This window comes from Silurus aristotelis (assembly GCF_946808225.1).
Source record: "Silurus aristotelis genome assembly, chromosome: 26".
In the NCBI taxonomy this organism is placed as follows: domain Eukaryota; kingdom Metazoa; phylum Chordata; class Actinopteri; order Siluriformes; family Siluridae; genus Silurus; species Silurus aristotelis.
This window is the reverse complement of record NC_139599.1, coordinates 4,340,780-4,347,633: the sequence shown is the minus strand read 5'-3', so window position 1 is coordinate 4,347,633 and position 6,854 is coordinate 4,340,780.

Sequence of the window (6,854 nt, the reverse complement as noted above, 5' to 3'; positions counted from 1 at the left end):
TAGTGGTGCATAAAAAAGAGTATAGTTCAGCTTTACCCTGAAACCAGAAAGTGCAGAAAAATCCTTTGTCCCAAAGACATGACCATGGTGGAAAACTGTTTGTTCTTGCCATATTTACAACAGAACATTTCGTTGTTGTTGTTTTTGTCTATTTAATATAATATTATTAACTATTATATAAATATGTGGAGTGTCAAACATACAGAAGTCTTTGTGAATCAGTTGTTACTATAGAAATCTTTTGATTTAACAGCACAGCACATTTTTTAATAATAATTAAAAAAATTAAGTACAAAATAGATAATGTGTACTATTTATTTTATTTTCGATCCAGTACTGATCTGATCCAATAAGTCCAATAAGTATTTTTAAGACCAGTATCGTCCATACCGATACCATTATAAGTATTTTATCATTATTAAACCGTCATTATTTAACAATACTCTAATGGACAAGACTTTTCTTTCATTGCATTTATTTAAAAACATAATGATTTTTTTAAACATTATTACTCAAACAAATTTTTAATCAACAAAATATAATCCGTACACAAACCTCATTCGTACAGTCGCATAATGTTCCTACGTTCCTTTTCCTTTACAGTAGGATACTTTCAACCGATAGGATACGATACTTTCTGCCCATCCGTAGTGCTTTTTTTTTTCAGAAAAGTTTTTGAGGAAAATTCAATGAACTAACAAAAGTACCAGTTTGGTTGAAAGCTTTTCAATAAGCTTTATTATTTTATGACTAGAATTTACTGGACACTTGATTAGCAAATAAGGCAGATAGCAACGACCCAAGATGTGTTTTAAACACAGGCTTTTCCCCCCAAAGAGTATCTTTTTTTCTGTGATGGAGAAAAACAGAAATGTTTGCCACCTAAGCATCGCTAAACTGAAATTTAGCCTCGTTCTTTACCTTTAAGGCTAATTACCTTTTTTTTAAACCAGTGCATAGAAATGCAGATTGATTCACATTCAGTATAAACCCTACATGCATATCATTAACTGTATTAACTCTATATATGTACCATATCTGTAGTCCAGGGGCTTAAGTCCAGGGGCTTAAAATAACATTTCCCCTCTCCATGTTTACTCTGTATTCTACATGTGGTTGCAGACATTTGGAAGGGGGATCTGTTTTTTTGTTGTTTGTTTTTTGCCCCCTCAATTAATTTTCCTTTCGCTTCCTGGAGAGAGAAGTCTGAGGCTCCGAGGTATTTTTGCTCTCCCAGTTCATCACTTGCCTACTCTTTTCTGTGGCCTGTGAGGTATGTATGACTCCAAAACACCCCAAATGTTTAACTGTTTATTTGGTCCTGCTGAATATAGAGAAATTAGGTGGAACTGACTGCCCTTTTTTAGGCTTTTTTAGACTTTGCCACTGACAGTCTTGAATAAATGCATAAATAAATGTTTCTCGAAATGTAGTCCACACACCTGAAGTTTGAAATCCTGTACGGAATAATTGACATAAAAGCGTATGGATTCTAAAACTAAGAAACCTCTACACTCTTTTGTGACATTAGCATAACAAACCCGCTTGACCCACATGATTAGCTTCACAGAAGAACGCACTTGAAACCTTAAAAACATTTCTCAAATGAAATTTGATCAGATTCATTTATTTATTTTTCGATTCTTCCTCCTGCCAATGTTTTAGCTAAATCTTTTTATTGTAGCTTGAATCTGTCACAGATAAAACTAAGTTTATCTCAGTATCTGACTCTGGAATCTCTCTTTCTCACACACACACACACACACACACACACACACACACACACACACACACACACACACACACACACACACACACACGGATGTCAAGTTTTAATCTGTAATGTTGTTTCATGAAAAAAAAGAGAAACTGTGCTTGCTATTAGCAAATAAAATGTAAAATGTTCGGTTATTAATCTCTTTGTTTTGTTTATTTAGTTTAGGCAATGTGTCCTATAATTCATTCTTTTTTTTTTTTTATGATGCCACATACAGATATTTTAGTTGTCTACCTAAAGCAAATACAACAATATTGATTGTCAAAAATCCCACAAAATAAAAACAAATGTACTGTAAACCTTCAAAAGTTCCTAATATTAGCTTTGAAAGCTAGATAGTTTATTGTACAGGATTCCGAAGCAAAGTTTTATGACAGTATCACATAATCTAGGGTCATCATTCACATCATTCTACATTATCTTCAACTGAGCTCGTGTCCAACCCTGAAGCTAATCAGTTTTCATACAGAATTAGAGAGAGTGTAAATATACTCCTTATATAACATATGTCATACCATGGAGTATCAAGAAGTGGAAAAGGACAGATTTGAGTCATGTAGGAGCCACTTTAATTTCTTAAAAGCGTAATCCAATTTGTGCCGGTTAATAAGTGCTATTCATCAGGGGGAGATGGGGGGCTTGCTGTATTTATCTAGCTGGACAGCTTAAACCAAGTGGCCTGCCTCTGTATGTTGTTTTAGCAAGGTTTGCTGCCGCAGCACGAGCAGAGGCTCGGGTTATGTGAGAGCCAGTGTCTCCTCTCCAGACGAGGCCGCTGAGCCCCCAATCCCAGGCTGTGTGTTTTCCTTGGCAGCCGGGGGCGTAGTCAGCTGGTCTGCATGTTTTGGAAAGTGGAGTCGATGGCGTTAAAGCATTTTTCTTCTTCACCGAAAAGAAGAGAGGCAAGGGCTGTATGGGGGCGGTTCACTGTAACACACAAACACCTTAAGCTGACACTAAGCAGGTAAAGAGGCCTTTTTTTTTATAGGAACTTATTATAATTATCCAGCATGGTGCTTTTTATACAAATTTGGGTTGTGTACATCAAGCCAAATATATATAATCTTTGGGAGTTTTTAAATTTTTTTTGTATCTGTACTTTTGGTTTAAATTTAGAACTATTTCCAAAATCCATCTCTATCTGACAGCATGCATGTGGACACAATTACACCATGACACTCCACATATTTGTCTCCATATCCGTATCATTATTTGAATGGAAAACCAGAAATAGACGTGGCGTAGAGAGTGGACGCTATTGTTTATTTATTACATTTGGAATCAAATATTTCTAATACCAGCACATACCGAACTGTCAGAATTATAGATTTGACAGTTCCTCAACCACGGCTACCTCGTGCGTGCCGCACTCTTCCTTTAATCCTGTTCACGCAATTTATATATGTTTTCTTTCCTTCCTGTGATGTTTTCAAGTGTATTGAACTATTTCCCGTTTCCTAAAACACAAACTACTTAATTTATTCCACAGAGACCTTGACCCTTGTAAGGGATCCACCAGCCACACCTTCACCTATCACTCCAAGCAGCTCTCCCACTTACTAATCAGCTACACCTGGCCATCATCAGTTCCCATGCTACATAACCCCTGTTCCTCCACCAGCTCTTTGTCCGTGCTACAGTTTAGGCTAAGGAACACTGTCGGACTACCCAAGCTACTCAGTTTGGTTTATCTCTGTTTACGGGACTCCGTGTGTTTTGTTCGCATCAGTCTGATCACAGCTTTCACCAGGTTTAGTTAACCTGGAGTTTCATTGCGGTTTGCCGTTTTCTGCTTTGCCCTGTTATTCTTCATTAAAAAACCTTGTGGATTTCACTTCGGTTTCCGGCACGTTCTTTCTCCTGACAACCCGACAGTTCCTAAGTGTCTCTGCAAATTTATTTAAGTGTCCTATCTGACAAGTAAGGATCTTACATGACTTATGGGATTCAGGTCCCAAGGTATAGCTCTACTTTTCACCAGATGCTCTAGGACAGAAGGAAAAAAAAAGTGCACCTTCTCTTTATATCTGTTTGTACAACCTAAAAATGATCTAATGAACTAAGAATATTAATGCATTCATTCATTTCATACTTTCAAGAACGTTTTTTTAACAATTGATAATGTAAATTCCTGTAGTTTTCACTTTCTAATGTATATTCTGTTCTGCTTTCTCTGACATTTCCAAAACATATATCAACATCTCCACCGTTACCCTCGCTTCACTACTTGCCCTTATATGGGCAGACAAGCCACCAAAAAGACATGAGGGGTATTTTGAAATGTCATTACAACTGGAATGATTTGAACTATTAAGTCCTTGATTGCAGACCCTGGAAGAAGTTTCTTTTATTTTTTTTGCAAAGCATTTAATTTAATGATTGCTATCAGCATGAAAAGACATTTTAGTTGAAGCCTCCTTTTTGCAAGGCTGCTTTCTGTAGCTTTAATGAGACTTCTTCATCACCCAACCTTCCTACCTAAAAGAGAAAGTTACAGAATAAAAAAGGCGACACTTAATAATACACCTGATTATGATCACTTATAATTATTATTATTTTAATCACATTTCTTTAGTGAAGTTTTAATCATAGCTTGATTAGTTCAATTATAATCAGTATGCTTTTCACTGTTCTTATTGTCCATGAAAAGATATTGACATTTTCGGTTATTTATTAAAAAAAAAAGATAATTGGTTGCAGGCTTTCAATGAACTGGAATAGGAATGGGCGAATGATAAGGTCGCTTTCATAAACATATAATATGTTCAGCAGAAAAACGTGTTTTGCTTTCGTCTAGCCACACAGTCTCGGGGTGCAGGACAAAGCGAGCATGGTTCAGATTCCTTTACCGTCCCATTCCCGGTTTATGGTTGTAGAAACAGCTCCGTTATGAGCATATGGCTAACAGCTGTCCTCCACCTTCAAATGCTGGCTGCAGACACCTGACCAACAGTCATGCAGGAGCCCCCCCCCCCCCCCCCCCCCCCCCCCCCCCCACACACACACACACACATATACACACACTTCTAAACACACTAAACTGTTGTGACAACAGTAACTAAAACTGGACATACAAGGAGGTCTTTGCTTAAGCCAGTCCATATCTTCCAACCCAAGTACATAAAACTTTGAATGAATAAACTTGGTCGATGGAACTGGAAACAGTGTTGAGTGATGTCACAAATGATAATGATGAATATAAAACGCTGTGGAAAATAAATAAGGTGGAGCTTGAGGTCACATCGTTGGCACACGTGCTATATTTTACTGATGAAAATCTGTCACACAGTATAATAGTTTTGCAATCGATTGTCCAGACAATACATTTTTAACTTGTTACGGAGTTTTTGAGTCCTGAAACAACATGCTATTCCCCACTTGCAGCGAAAACTCTCATGCTGGATTTTATGATGCATTTAGTGCTTTATTCCGGATAAAAAATTTAAAATCATCTCAAGTGAGCATCTCTATAATGTTCAGATGAACGTTCAACTCAACAATCAAGTATATACTGCAAAACCAGTTCCAATAGTTAAAACACTGTGTAAAATTCTAAGCAAAATGCAATGATTTGCAAATATCATAAACCCATATTTTATTCACAATAGATCATAAAACACATTTTAAATGTTTAAATTGATGACCATTTTAAGGGAAAAATAAGGCCATTTTGAATTTGATGGCTGTAAAAGTCTCAAAAAAATTTAAACGGGGCAACAAAAGTCTGGAAAAAATTCTAAGATCAATCAGTTGGAGAAACATTTTGCAAGTAATTCATTTACTTGATCGACGATTGGGTTATGAAACCATTGCATTCTGTTTCTATTTACATTTTCTTTTTTTTTTGTTTCTGCAGTGTATGCCATGCAAACATCATGTGGAGGGTCATCATCAAGCCCAAGCTTCATGGTGATGATATCCTTCTGTTCCTGTCACCCTCGTCTCTCTCTCTCTCTCTCTCTCTCTCTCTCTCTCTGTCGAGTTAAACATGCTCCTGAGGCTCCAGTGACCACTGTTCCTGCCCCTCTCCCCTCCGTAGATCTTCCCACTTTGTCCAGGCCTGCCTCTGGATAGTGTTCTCTTCGACTGGAGGCCACTCTGTGCAGCTTGAGACGGTTTCTCATCAACACCTTGGGTGGTTCCATGAAATTCCGGAGTAAGAACAGGAGCTTTGAGGATGGATTTGGACTGTAGTTAATGTCAACAGTCTGCTACACTGACTCAGGAATACAGTTCGCTTCTGATCATCATCACTGTACGCCGCAACATTGTATATCTGCTTCAAATGGACATTTGGTGCAACCCAGATGAGGATGGGTTCCTTCTTGAGTCTGGTTCCTCTCAAGGTTTCTTCCTTATGCCATCTTGGGGAGTTTTTCCTTGCCACAGTTGCTCATCAGGGACAAACTTAGTTACAAAGAACATATTTACTTTTAATCACCACATTATCTGTGTGAAGCTGCTTTGAGACAATGTTCATTGCGCTAAACAAATAAAAATGAATTGAATTGAATTGAATGATGCGCTCATTCCATTTACTTCAGAACGATACCAATCCCGATTGGCTAAACACAATACACAGCCCTCATTTGCATCAGGCTAAGCTTTTTAGAGCATTTGTTAAAATTTGATCACCTGCCAATTCTCAAGCACAAACAAGTTCTCCCATATCACAGGACATTACATGGGTGAAGAGTAACACAAGCTTTCTGCGAGACAAATAAAGCTAGCCAACATACAGCGCACAAACATCCCCAAATAATTAATCAAAACATCAAAATATCAATCTCCCAACAAGAAGGAAAACACTTTTCTGTTGCACTAGTTGGAAGCCCGTAAAATCAGCACAAACGAGACACATTTCAACCATCTTCTGACAAACAATATGAAAAGTTTCGCTATTAATTCAAGCCAAGCTGGCCAACATGAAAGTTGAGGTTAACATGTCAAAAAAAAAAGTGGTTTGTTCTATTAAAAACCCCGATTTCGATCGGTACTCTGAGAAACAAATTCTGTTTGTACAAAACATTTCAAGCCAAAAGACAACAAGACCCAAAAGGACCCTCAAAATCCCTCA